At 46.1% G+C, this 14,082-nt stretch overlaps 1 protein-coding gene and 1 long non-coding RNA gene across 5 annotated transcripts in view; one reads left to right on the top strand and one right to left on the bottom strand.

The window, feature by feature from the left end:
- The window catches only part of Erich1 (glutamate-rich 1), a gene marked incomplete at its 5' end in the record, with an annotated part of 52,793,804 nt that overhangs the window by 51,621,153 nt on the left and 1,158,569 nt on the right, over window positions 1-14,082 (top strand).
- LOC102550919 (uncharacterized) overlaps window positions 1-14,082 on the bottom strand; it is a 93,780-nt gene that overhangs the window by 14,274 nt on the left and 65,424 nt on the right. The window contains exon 2 of one of the 5 annotated variants that reach the window (XR_015640076.1): window positions 12,831-13,021. The exons of the other annotated variants lie outside the window; for them this stretch is intronic. This is a non-coding gene — a long non-coding RNA (uncharacterized LOC102550919). The remainder of the gene's footprint in view (window positions 1-12,830; window positions 13,022-14,082) is intronic. 5 annotated transcript variants of the gene reach the window in all.

Consider the following 14,082-nt stretch of genomic DNA (forward strand, 5'->3'; position numbering starts at 1 on the left):
GCCTTTGATCCGGTAAAGGTGGGGAAGACCCCGCTTTGAGGTGAGCTGAAGAACTGAGGAAACTGATCAGCAGTCCCCGGCCCACTGCCTCTCCCGGAGTGCTAATTGCTATAACCTGTCAGCTTGGAACAGTCATTCATCAACAGACCTTCCGGCTTCTCTAAATACCTGGGACCACACTGCCTCTTTTTTAGTTTGTTCTGATGCCAGGAGATGTGGAGGAACCAGAAGGGAAGTGAGCTCTGCAGAGAAGACTGTGATCTTGAAAACTGCAAGGGAGATGTAGTGTGGAGATTTCTCTCTCTCTCTCTCTCTCTCTCTCTCTCTCTCTCTCTCTCTCTCTCTGTGTGTGTGTGTGTCTCTCTCTCTGTGTCTCTCTCTCTGTCTCTCTCTGTCTCTCTGTCTCTCTGTCTCTCTCTCTGTCTCTCTCTGTGTGTCTCTCTGTCTCTCTGTCACTCTCTGTCTCTCTCTGTCTCTCTCTGTCTCTCTCTGTCTCTGTCTCTCTGTCTCTGTCTCTCTGTCTCTCTCTGTCTCTCTGTCTCTGTCTCTCTGTCTCTCTCTGTCTCTCTCTGTCTCTCTGTCTCTCTCTGTCTCTCTCTCTGTCTGTCTCTCTCTGTGTGTCTCTCTGTCTCTCTCTGTCTCTCTCTGTGTGTCTCTCTCTGTCTCTCTGTCTCTCTCTGTCTCTCTCTGTCTCTGTCTCTCTGTCTCTCTCTCTGTCTCTCTCTCTGTCTCTCTCTCTGTCTCTGTCTCTCTGTCTCTCTCTGTCTCTCTCTCTCTGTCTCTCTCTGTCTGTCTCTCTGTCTGTCTCTCTGTCTCTCTGTCTCTCTCTCTGTCTGTCTCTCTGTCTCTCTCTGTGTGTCTCTCTGTCTCTCTGTCTCTGTCTCTCTGTCTCTCTGTCTCTCTGTCTCTCTCTCTCTCTCTCTCTCTTTCACTGTACTGGGGTTCCACCCTATTTTTGGAACAGCTACTAGGGGCCTGTGTCTCTGAGCTGCCACATGGCTTCTTTGAAACAGGGGTGCCCTATGTGCGTCTTAATAATATCCCACTCTCCACTTTAGTACCTAACGCAGGCTACAATGTCTACGGAGACAGCCCATCTCATGAGTTCTTTCACAGGTTTCTGAACATGTGTGACTTTCAGAAGTCCTTAATGAGAATACTCTGACCCAAAGCATTTTTTCTTCAGGTACCGAACCCTAGTCGTGAATATGAGAGCTAAAGCCTTGTGGCCGCCTGTGAGCTCACAAAGGTACAGTTGGTGAATAAGAAGAGGTCACAGTAAATCGAAGGAGAGGGGTACTTGTTTGCGTTGACCATCAAGTAGAGGCAGACGCCCGAGAACTGAGCTGGAGAATGGGAAGAATTCGGTGACTGTCATCTGATAGGGTACCTGAGATATGCCTGCTGGCTGCGTACCCAAAGATGCCCTCAGCATTTAGAAAGTACCAGGTTGGAGCAGAAACAGCTCATCTGCATCAGTGAACACTCCCATATACTTGAAATAAAAGTGGGGGTCAGATGCTGGGTCTCAGTTTGAACTGTGCCTACATCATGCTCTAGACTTCCGTCTCCGGCACTGTGCTTTATTTAAAATAGCTAACAAGGATGGCGGTACTGATCCCTACTCACGAAGCTTTGAACAGACTTTGAGGCCAAGCAGTTAGGAGTTGCCTGTACTATCTCAGTGAAAGCTCACCATAGTCCTGAGAAGACACGAGGCACAGGGTCTGCATTGTGGAAAGGTAGAAGACCCACTTCTGCGGGTGACAACTGAGAGAACAGATCAGCAATCTGAGGTAAACACAGGACCACTCTCAAGGTTCCAATGGAGACCATGCTGTTGGGCATCCTCTTTCTGAGCTTCTGTGGAGACCGTGCTGCCTGGCACCCTTCCCCCAGACCTCTGCTACTAGTCTACTCTGGCTGGACCCTCTGGGTTACCTATCCCGCCCCTCACGTTTCACTTCGTAATTCTCCCAGACTCTCTAGCGACTTCCCTCTCTGCACCTATGTGGACAAGTGGCAAAATACTGTTTGCTCTTATGGCAAAGTGGCCCTTTTGGACATTATTTAAATGTGTAAATGGATCATCTGAATCTAAAATGGAAATTAAGTCAAACAGCATTTTAAATATTCTAGAACCAAACCAGGCAGTGACAAGTCAAGGTGAGTTGTTCTCAAGAACACAAACCAAAGTACAGAATAAATTAGGGACACTGGCTACACACTACACGAAGCTGCTAAATGTATTTACTAAATATAACATGTATCAATAGGTCAGTAGACAGAGAAGGGATGAGACATTAAGTCAGCCATATTTATTAATGTGTATGTTCACGTGTTCAAATGCGCGTTCAAACGTGTGCTCTAGAGTACATGTAGAAGTCAGAAGGCAATGCCAACTGTTAGTTCTCAGCGTCCAGCTTGTTCAAGACACGCTCTAATTGTTCACTGTTCATGTTAGCTGGTACATGGGCTTCCAGACTCTCCTATCTCCACCACCCACCCCATCCCAAGATCACTAGGATCACAGGAGTCCATTACAACATCCCGACTCAGACCCTCATCTATGCCCTTTACCCGCGACTGAACCACCTTTGTTCCAGAGTTACTTGGGGAAGGCAGTTCAGTGATACTTGGAAGCTTGAACATAAGAGGAGACTGTGATTACATCTGCCCCTACCCTCAGCCCCAGGGTCCATTAGTAGCCAATAATTCAGTAGGGAATGGTAGGGCACTGTAAACACTTCCTTGATTCGCAATCCATAATTGCTCTCTACAGGCAGCCGCAGTTGCTATGGATTCATAGCTCAGCACTGGAAGCTCTTCTTCCCATCCCCTGGCCCGTACAGTCCTCCTTCCCCTCCTGTAATGTTCACCCGTGGTTCCTCGTCAGTCTCTTCAGCTGTGGTTGTTAGTTCTGTAACTCTGTGACATTCAATGGTTAGTTCCCTTCCACATTGACTGTAGATGTTTTAATATGGTAACAGGGACGTGGGTTTATCCGTGTGTAGAGTTTGTTTGGTGAGTCCTCACCTTTGTCGTGTTTTCTGGACAAATGTATGTGGGTATCAAGTGGAACATTTCTTATTCCTTTGGCTCAGATGGCTCTACTGAGCCCGGCATCGATGTGCACATCTGGAGCCGCCATCTCCTCTAGGGCAAATTTCTAGATTCCTTTGAGTGCCCAAGGGGCATGCTTCTTTGCTCCCACTGATGAGCCCACCGGGCTTAAATGCATCATTCCAAACCTATAGTCGCAGATGGCCCTATTTAAATCAGTGGGTCACAAAATATGCAAACATAGGAAAAGGTCGAATGGAAGTGAAACCAGAACGTATTTATGAAATTGCCGAAGAACCAGATTTGATAAAAATGTATTCCTGAAATGTAAGACTGAAAGAAGCATGGAGGAACCCATGCAGAGGGATGCATCCCCTCCAGTAGGGGAGGGGTGAGGTGAAGACTCTGTAACCTGTAGGATGTGTGCTGCCAGATCAGCTTCAGAACCAAACACCTCTGAGGAAAACAGTGAGCTTCTATCTAGGGCAGCCCACAGAAACATCCTGGTAGGAGCTTACACAGTCATCAGACTGAGCAGGCAGAGATGTTGGGGAACCAGTATGACTTTCTTACCTACAGGGAAGCTTAGCCAGCCTGGGGAAGAAGGAGTAGATGGAGTTGTGGGCACTGAGGAAAGATGGTGAGGCTGCAAAGTCAGGGCCAGGAAGGCTGCTATTGGTAAATCCTGGAAATGTGGGAAGTCGCCTACAACCCAGGGAGGCTAAACCGTGACACAGAAAGACACAGGAAGGGGGAAGGATTTAGATAATGCGAGCATTGGAATATTAAAAGGTCAAACATTATTTTCCTTGTAAGACATTTGAAAAAAATCCAATTTCCTTTATTAGGAGGAGAACCTTATCTCTGAACATTAAAGAGAGAGGTATATATTTTAATTAGAATTTTTTAATTAAATTGTAGCTATTTAATCAGAATCTCAAAGTGTTCCATGGAGACCCAAAGGTTCAGGCTCCCTCTTCTCCCACAATGGCTCCAAGAGTCTCATCATTAGCATCGGTGTGTGAGGCCCTAAGTTTCTCGAACACGGGATGAGCAGAATCATTGCTCAGGGTACCATGATTCTGGGTAAGGTTAAGCTCTGGGTAAATCCCAAGGCTCAATCCCAGCACGGGCAAACCTTGAAGCGTGGGGCCTGCTAAACATCCTTAGCCACTTGTTGTTGACATTATTTGATAAGAGTGTGTTCCCCTTCCTTATCTACGAAGTCAACACAGAGATAAAGTCCTCTCTCCATTGGGTTCTGAACAGGTGAACGAAAGGCATGGCGTGGTGTGATGGAAACTGGTCGAGACTTTGTAGAGTTCTGGGGTTTATCAGAGAACCCTGCCCTGACTAAGAAAGTGGAGCCCATGGATATTCTAATCCCATTAGCTCCAACTGCCTAGAACACTGCCGCATCCTCCGAATTACCCCTCCCCACAAAATAAAAACATAGGCGGGAGTGAGGAGCCAAGGCCTAGAGGCTGCTTCTCCATCTTGAGGTCTACTTTGAACATGGTTCAGATTTAATTTTATTTGAACTATGTCATTTTATTTCAAATCTCAGGAAATAATCACTAGTATTCTTTTTGCAAAATTCAAAAAGCTTTAATGCTGCAAGTGGCATCTGCCTTGCTCCCCGAGGAGACAAGGACATCATTTTGAGAAAAATAGCAATATGCAAAAATGTTTGGCTAAAATTGATATTTAAGGGTACTGTGGCAGCTTCTAAAGGAGTTCACAGAGAGAAAGTACTGAGAGGGTGGTCCCATTCTGAACTTGAAGTCTGTTCCCATGGGCATGAACAAGGAGAGAGCTACTTCAGAAGGTGCCTGCCCATGGGGGAGCTTTTATTCCTTTTCAAGTATCTCTGAGCTCCGATGCTCTTTGACAAACTGATGGGCAGTACAATACAGTTTGGCTTCCCTAGACTTTAAAGGGAGATCAACTGGGTTGAATTAATCTAGTTGGACTCTTCATATTTAGCCTAATTCTCATGAAATGCATATTCAGCGTGAGGCTTATAAAATGTGCATTCTGAATATTAAAATCCTCTATGCTGTGGTTCAAATAAATGCTGAGCAAGCTAGCAGACCGTTTGGAGCAGGCTCTGAGAAAACATGACAGTCTTAGTGCTTGTCTCTTGCACCAGGGGGTTCAACATTTTAATGAGGATGCCCTTCCCTGAACCTTCCTTTTCCAAGGGAAGAGTTGGAATTCTGTGATGGTTCATCCTGCTGAGCTGAGTCCAGTCAGTAAAGTTGAAGCTAACCTTGTCCTTGCGTTGAAGTTCAGAACACGGATGGCTTCATTGCTTGGCACAACAGCTGCGGTTTTAAAATATTGTCTATTATGTTGAATCACGGTGCATGCTCGTAATTCTCTCTTTGAACTTTGAAAGAATACTTTTAAAGTCTAATATGTTAAATACTCCATCTAGCACCACTGAGGCTGCACTTTTAATTCTTTCTCTCCTTTCTCTCTTTCCCACCCTGGCAGCATCACCTGGGACAAACAAGCTAGACATGCAGCCTCAATCCCACCTAGTCTTCCTTAGTTAGGAAGTCCATTGTGATCAGATCTCCTGGGAATTTACCTGGGGGAACCTCTTAGGGTCCATTAGAGCACAAATGTAGATGGCACCCTTTTCTATTGTCCTAGGTTCTTAGCTGTCCAGACTCTGAGGAATCCTGAAGGACAGACAGCTACAAGGATGGACATTGGATACACGGTGGTTCAGAAGTCTGAAGCCTCCATCTGCCTGGTAAGCGCCCTACTCACCAGACTCCTCAGATGACCCAAGGGTCCTGTATCCTTGCTGTGATGGGACAAATCCCCGGAATCCTTCACTTTTGGGTGGCACCCTTCACGGTGCTGAGTGAGGAGCAGGCTTGCTGAAACTTGTCTACTTGGGTCAGTCTAGAGCCTTCTCTTTGCTCTGACAGCCCTGCCACAGCGCCTAGATCTGAGTCCTAATCTTCCCTTTCGTACAGCGGAATTCATCATGTTAATGAGAAAACCTCTTCGTCCCATTACAGTCTTTGAGAAAATAGCCCACATTTATAACTTGCAAATGTATTCCTTTAATAAGTGGCTATTTATCTGCTCATCCATCCATAGATGCATACATAGCCTGCTCGCCAATAACTGCAGTCGACCAGGTATGTGTGCGTCTGCCTACTACCTAACCCATTATCCCCCCATCACCCAACAACCTGCCGTCTCTCTATACCACATAGAGACCCTCTGTATCTGTCAACTCCACCCATCCCCTGAGTCTGGATCTAAGGCCACATGTGGAGAGAATTGGGAATCATATTGTAGCGGACCAAGCGTCTCTCTTCCCTAGTGTCCAAATCAATAGTGGTTTAAAAACACACATGGCAGTGCTTGGCTAAACCTGTATGGTTAGGATTCTTCTATCCCATCTGTTGAGCTCCAAATGGGACAAGAATACATTGATAGGTGGAAACTATGCAAGCTTTTATTTTAAATCAGAAAATACGGTGGTAGGGGTTCCCAAAGTATTCCTCTCTAAGATGATTGCTTATTCAGTGTTTTGATCATGCGATCTAAAAGTGGGGTCTTCAATCATACCACTCCCTTCTAAAAGTAAGTTTGCAAGTGCTTAGGGGTATGGACAAAGGAGAGTCAAGATGACCAATTCTGTAAGGTTCACTTTTCAATTCCAGTACTTTGTATAGGAGCCCAGGGCTATTTGAAAAGGCCAAGAGCTCTGGCCTGCGTGAACAGAAGTCACAGCTACAATGGATATCTAGACCCCCAATTATACATTAGATGCATCAAGGCATATGTGACACAGAATGGATCAGTCACCAGTTCCCATGAAGCCACAGCCTCAGACCTTCAATTTCAATGGGAAAAGTTCAGCCAGTATGGCGTCTCCAACTCGAATCTATGTCTCTAACCACCTAGCTTATCCGTTTAGCCTCTCAACGTCCTGTGTCATCTATGGAGGCTCTGCTGCTGCCCCAGTCACAATGACTCCTTTCTTCTCTGGGTGTCCAGCCTGCTGTTTAATTAGCTTAGCACTATTTGCTGGTTGTTTGCATGCCTGTCTCCCCATCAACACATTAGGCATCACACAGGAGATGGTGCCTAATTGATCTCTGTTCTCTCAAGAAGCCGCCTACAGAGTACTGCAGATGCCATGGAATGGTGCTGAGACTGTTTGATGGATTATGGGGCTGACGGATCTAGGAGTAGGGAATGCACCTGTCTTCTAGAGTGGAGATTTCACCTTCCACACCACACTGCTGACTCCTCCAAGAGCACAAGGCTGTAGAAAGCTGAGGAACTCACAGGAGCAGGGCAGCCTGCCTACCACAGCCATGTGCAGCAGCATTTATAAAGAATACAAACACAGTAAGGGCAGGGGGACTATGCACAGCCTTACACATTGGCTTATCCTCCAACATCCAGAGCCCTTAGCGTAGCAAAGGATGGAGGAATATCATGGCACGTAAGGCCTGGTGCACTTTCTGAAATTTTCTATTCAGACAGGCTATATCTCTGAGTGTTGGGTTCGGCAGCTGTGCAGGGCTGCCACTCAGCCTGGTTTGAGGGTTAGGGCAGATGCATGGGGACTTCACCCCTCCTGATTTGCAAGGATGAATGCAATGAGTGGACTATCATCCTATCTCACTTTAAGGATGGGGTGATGAGGGAAACAATCACCTCATATGTGACTGTGCAAGTTGAGGAACTCATAGGGATTTCATTCCCCCCTGATGGTAAGGATAAAGCAGGTTCATAGAGCGATCCCTCTGCTAACTGTAGAGATAACCAGGTGCCTGGGACCTCTGTGTTGCTGAATACATAGATGTGTATAGGTGTGTCCCGAGACAATGTGGCTTCTCCTGAACTCAGACCCTTCCCACAGGACGGGGGCAGATTACTTAGGTTATTTAATTTCATTTCCTAAGCAAGCTACAGCCAGGACAAAAAGGTCCTATTCGTGTGTGTGTGTGTGTGTGTGTGTGTGTGTGTGTGTGTGTGTGTGTGTGTGTCTGTGTCTGTGTCTGTGTCTGTGTCTGTGTCTGTGTGTCTGTGTGTTGTGATTTAGAAAACAAAAGAATTCTTCCTAGGAGTAATCACTCAACAAATGAATGGCACAGAGTAGTGGATTTCCCACAGCACAGGACTCAATGACAAGAATTCTCAGATTTAGCACCAAGCCCTCCAGTCCTAGTCTGGCAGTGTGTGAACTCCTCTCCATTCTGTGCTTGCCCTAGAGACCATTTTATAACTGTTCTTTCTGGCTGAAATTTCCCCTCCATATACACACCCCCTTTTAAGTTATGAATATCCTACTGAAAGATTAAAAAAGAAAAGAGAGGAAAAAATCTAGTCCTCCAATTAACCTTTCAAAAACATTACTGAGAACTAAGGCACATTACTGAGAACTGAGGCACATTACTGAGAACTAAAGCACACTGAAGGTGGACAGAGGCTTGGCTCTGGAGTCTGTGAAGAGTGACAGAGAGCCTAGCCTGGGATGTGTGCATTAGCTCCTTGCTCTCTGCTCTTGAATGAGAGTGTAAACAGCTGCTTCAAGTCCCTACTGCCTTAACTTTGAGTGTTGATGGAATATGACCTGGACCTGTGAGCAAAATAGATGCCTGCTACACCACACACACACACACACACACACACACACTCACAAACACTCACACACACACACTCTCACACACGCCCTCACAAACACTCACACACACTCTCACACACACACTCACAAACACACACACATCACACACACACACACATCACACACACACACTCACACACACACACTCTCACACACACACTCACAAACACTCACACACACACTCACACACTCACACACACTCACAAACACACACACATACACTCACACACTCACAAACACTCACACACACACTCACAAACACTCACACACACACTCACAAACACTCACACACACACACCATACACACACATACACTCACACACTAACACACACACTCACATACACTCACACACTCACAAACATTCACACACACATACACACTCACGCACACTCACACATACTCACATACACTCACACACACCCACACACTCACATACACACACTCATACACACTCACACACACTCACACACACACACTCACACACTCACACACACACTCTCACACTTCTCTTGTCTGCCTTTGGATCAAGATGCAGAACTATTGGCTCTCTAGCCCTATACCTGCTTGGATGCTGCCATGCTCCCACCTTGATGATAATGGACTGAGGCTCTGAAACTGTAAGCCAGCCCCAATTAAATGCTGTCCTTTCTAAGAGTTGTTCTGGTCATGGTGCCTCTCACAGCAGCTGTTTTGGTTGAATTTCTTTATCACAGCAAATAGAAAAGACACTTGGAGAGAAAGACAGTATCTGGTTGTCTTTTAAATAGCCATTGACCTTATGATTGGAGCCTCATCTCTTTCTGGAGACCTCCCTTTCTTTGGACAGTTCTGTAGGTGCTAAACACCATTTCTGAATGTCTGAGTTTTAACAACATTGCGCAACTTAGGAGCTCACTATCTGTAGAGAAAGTTGCTCAGGGCCTCCAAGAGACGCCCTGGGTGTCAAGAGGATGAGAAAGAAATGCTACAGTCTTCACCAAATAATACTGATCCCTCTAAAACACAGAAGCTGACACAAGTGTGTCCCGGTTGTGCTCATGGAGATAAAAGCATAGAAAGACTATTAGAATCTGAGAGGAAAGTCCCATGTGAAAATGCAAATGTAATATTTAATATTGGTATGTAAGAAATTAAAAACATCAAAACTAATGAGGTTCTGGGGGAAATTATAGGAGACTGGAGTGTGAGGAGGGTTCCCCTGAAAACATTTAGGGCATGAAAGCATTTGAACACAAAAATCAGTCAAATAATACCTAGACGTCTTTTTCTTAGTTAGGGTTTTACTGCTGTGAAGAGGTGTCGTGACCAGAACAACTCTTAGAAAGGACAGCATTTAATTGGGACTGGCTTACAGTTTTAGAGCCTCAGTCCATTATCATCAAGGTGGGAGCATGGCAGCATCCAGGCAAGTATAGGGCTAGAAAGCCAATAGTTCTGCATCTTGATCCAAAGGCAGACAAGAGAAGACTGGCTTCCAGGCACCTAGGAGGAAGGTCTCTCAAAGACCACAGCCACAGTGACACACTTCCTCCAACAAGGCCATACCTACTCCAATAAGACCACCCCTCCTAATAGTGCCACGCATATTAGGGCCAAGCTTATTCAAACCACCACACTACTTAGAAGTCAATGTCTGTTTAGTAGAATCCCACTGAGAAGGATGGGATGTGGAATTAGCCCCAGGCACTATTGTAGTCAAATCATCATACCTCAGCCTGAGCCAGATGGACAGCATATCACTCCAGCATTTCCATGTCTCTGGCAACCTTCCTGGTCCTGTCCCATGTCACAGCACAGCCCAATTATGGGTCCCCGACCTCATAAGAGAAGGGACCTTTCAGGACTGGCGGAGTTCTGCACAGAGCTGAAACTTAACACTTGCTCACATTCTATCTCTCTGTCTCCTACTTTATCTCTCTGTCTCTGTCTATACCTCTGCCTGTCTGTTTCTGTCTTTTTCTTTTTCACATACATACAGAGACAGACACAGACACACAGAGACTCTCGCGCACTAAAAGAGATACTCTCTGTGTCTCTCACACAGATACACATACTCTCTCTCACACACATTGTCACAGAGTCAGTTTCTCTTACACACACACACACACACACACACACACACACACACCTATCTCTGCCAACAGTCACCTGCTAAACAAGAGAGCCAAGTCATCTCCAGGTTCAGAAGACAAGACTAACCCTGTCCTCCTCTGTGAAGGAGGCAGGAACAGGTCAATAAACAGAAACCCTCCTCTCAGGGCTCTGTCATCACAGCCCTTCTCAGAGCCCCAATGCCACCCTGTGGTAAGTCAGCACGTCTGGATCCCTGGTCCCACAATGAGGAGTGAAGCTGTCACAAAGTGTAATTTATCACTCTGGAATGAATCACAACCACCCCATGGCTTTGTTTATGTGTCAGGTTTTTCCTTTTTTATTACTATTTTTGAAGTTAGCATGCAAAGTAACAGGCCTCGTCGTGGGATTTTCACATCACTACAGTTTGTTCTGTCTTTAGCTTCATTCACAACCACCCTCGCCTGTCCCCATGTATCCTCTGCCTGGTTCCTCCCCTCCCTCCAAATATTCCCTTCCTCTACATGTGTATCACCTATACCTCCATGACCCTTTCATTCTCCTCTGGTTCTCTTTCTCACTTCGCATAGACACCTTTCATCAATCTGAGTTTTCTCTCCCCTCCCTCCCACTTGCCTAGAAGCAGAAGAAGTTCCTGATGACAATCTCAGCCATGGGTGCTGAACTATTGTCATTAGACTCTAATGATGAAAGGGCCACCCTAGCCCTCAGCAGTTAATGACAACTATCCAAGCTCAGCCGAAGCCAATGCCTGCTTGAGACAGAAATGCAGAATCCAAGCTCCCCACTGCTTAAAGGAAGACCAGGTCAAGTAGACCCAGAGTATCTGGAGTGGCAGCTCTCGCTACCTCTGATAGAAGGAAGGATGCCTAACTTGCTGTTCCTAGTTGGGACTCTCAGGAAGGAAGTGTAAGTCCTAAGTCAAACACAACTTGAGAGGTGAATTTTTAAAGACTCTTAAATTACAAATGCCATAGTAACAGTGGAGGAGGGCTGGGTCTATGACTCAGAAATACAGTGCAGGCATCTGACCCATCAATAAAGCCTAAGGGTGCGACCCAGTGGGAGAGCACTGGTCTAGAAGCCACCAACAGGAGACTGAGGCCATTGATCAGTGGTAGCCTAGTGCTGACCTAGAAACCACATTGAGTGCTGAAGTGTATGGGTCTGCAGGAGAGTTCCTGGCTAGAATCTTCCAGTGAGGGCAGGAGGTATGACTCAGTGGTAGAACCCTTGCCTAGAATATACCAGTAAGAAGATGGAGAATGACTCACGTTAATACCTGTATTTTAATACTGTATAATATGTGCATAAAAAAATACCAGTGAAGGATGGAGGCATGGTTCAGAGGGAGAGCTCCTGCCTAGGGTCAGTGCTTTCCCAGGTGAAAAGAGCTTTGTAAACTCCAGAGTGCTGAACTAGCATAAGGTGTAAATTCAAGCAAGAAATCTCTGCACCGCATTCTTGAAATGCCAAGTGGAGAAAACCCAGAAGAATCCTAAGAGCATCCTATTACTCATTTACTTCTAAGTTCTTTGGGGGTAGCATATAGCCTGGCATCTGGGCTGTATCCACAGGGCTACAGGATGACAACTTGGAGCGCAGTGAACTCCGGTCAACAACTGAGCTTTCTGAGACTAAAATAAAGATCCTCACCTTATGCTCGGAAAACAAAGCTGCTGGCAGCTCTGAGCCCAGGTGGGATGCACAAGGCAGACATTGAAGTTGGAGAAGAAGAGACCTGGTAAAGCAGCAGGGAGAAGTCCTGGTTCCATCTTTGCTAACAACCATTACTCCACAGACATGTCCACACAGAGCAGGAGTATGGTGCTCTGAGACCCTGTGGGCCCAGACCTCGTATGTTGTACCTTCATACACACTCAGTTCTGAGGTTCTCGCTCCACTGCATTAGACTGTGTAGAGCACATGCTAGCCTGGCCCACCTTTCTTCTGTTACCTGTTCCTACCTTCTGTCTCAAGGTCTCTGATTGGAAAAGCTCTCACCATCACTATTGAATCGTTACAGCCCTCACTGGTCCAGGAAGACCAGTAAGATCCGGAGGCTCTGTCACTTGTACATGATGAAGACCGTGGGTCCCACAGCTGATGTCACTCCTCAGTCACTGATGGCTCAAGGAAGAGGCAGACCCAGCAGATGATCAGTGAGTGGTCTTGTGAGATAACCAAGGGGACATCTAAAAGCAAGCAGCACAGAGAAAGCAGAAACTGTCTGTAATCCCTGGGGTGAGTCAGGACCAACACATCCCTGATGTGTGCCAACACACCACCCCTGGAGAGGCTGTGGTCTGAGACGTCCACAGTGGGAGAAGGGTTATCGACATCAGTGATTCCAAGCTAAGTGACTGAAAACAGGCAGATTCTGCAGAGGCTTAGAGATCCCTTTATCGATGTGTATATATGCAAATATATGTATATGTCTCTGTGTACCCAAGAGCTACCTAGATTATCTGTATGTGTCTTAAAGAACTCTTTCAAATGTACAAGTTAAAATTTTCACTAGGAAGGAAGGATTATGTCCTAATTTTATCTGCATCAGTTTAGCTGTATACAAACTTGTGGCAAGTCTCCCAGGTGGTGGTGTTGGGGTTTAATTAAGCAAGGTGCAAGACTAAGGTCTGAGTCCTACATAATTCCCCCAAGGAATTCTTCACCCCTAAGGTTACAGAGGTGGGAGGTGCAGTCTTTAGGGGTTCATGAGTCATGAGGATGGGGCCCATATGAACAGGATTAGAACCTTTATAAGTGAGACCCCAGAGATCTCCCTGCCCCTTCCACATATACAAACAGAGATGAACCAGAAGCTACACTTCTACAGACACTGAATCTGGCCTAGGTCTTCACTGCGCATTCCTGGTCCCTAGAAATGTCTGCATTAAACTGTCTTGTTTATAAGTCAACCAGCTGTGGCCTCTGTGCTACAGCAACTGAAACTAAGACCTGTGGCTCACGTATCACTCCCGTGTGGTGAAAATGTTACAGTGGACATAGTATTCATTAATCACAGTTACTAAGTAACGAACTTTTGAATTTCCTTTTGTCTGCTTTTCAAAGGTCTCCTCAAGAGCAGAGTTTTACAGTTTCCTGCGGGTGGGCGTGGGGTGAAGATAGAGAGCAGAAAAGACCAAGTCCCGTTCTACAACACTGGAAGATGCTGTGCTTCCAGTCACATCTAAGAAGCCATGGAGCTGAAGCAAAGCAGATGCACTGGCTGGTTTTGTGTGTCAACCTTACACAA

The sequence above is a fragment of the Rattus norvegicus genome, chromosome 16 (genome assembly GCF_021556685.1).
Source record: "Rattus norvegicus strain SHRSP/BbbUtx chromosome 16, alternate assembly SHRSP_T2T, whole genome shotgun sequence".
NCBI lineage: Eukaryota > Metazoa > Chordata > Mammalia > Rodentia > Muridae > Rattus > Rattus norvegicus.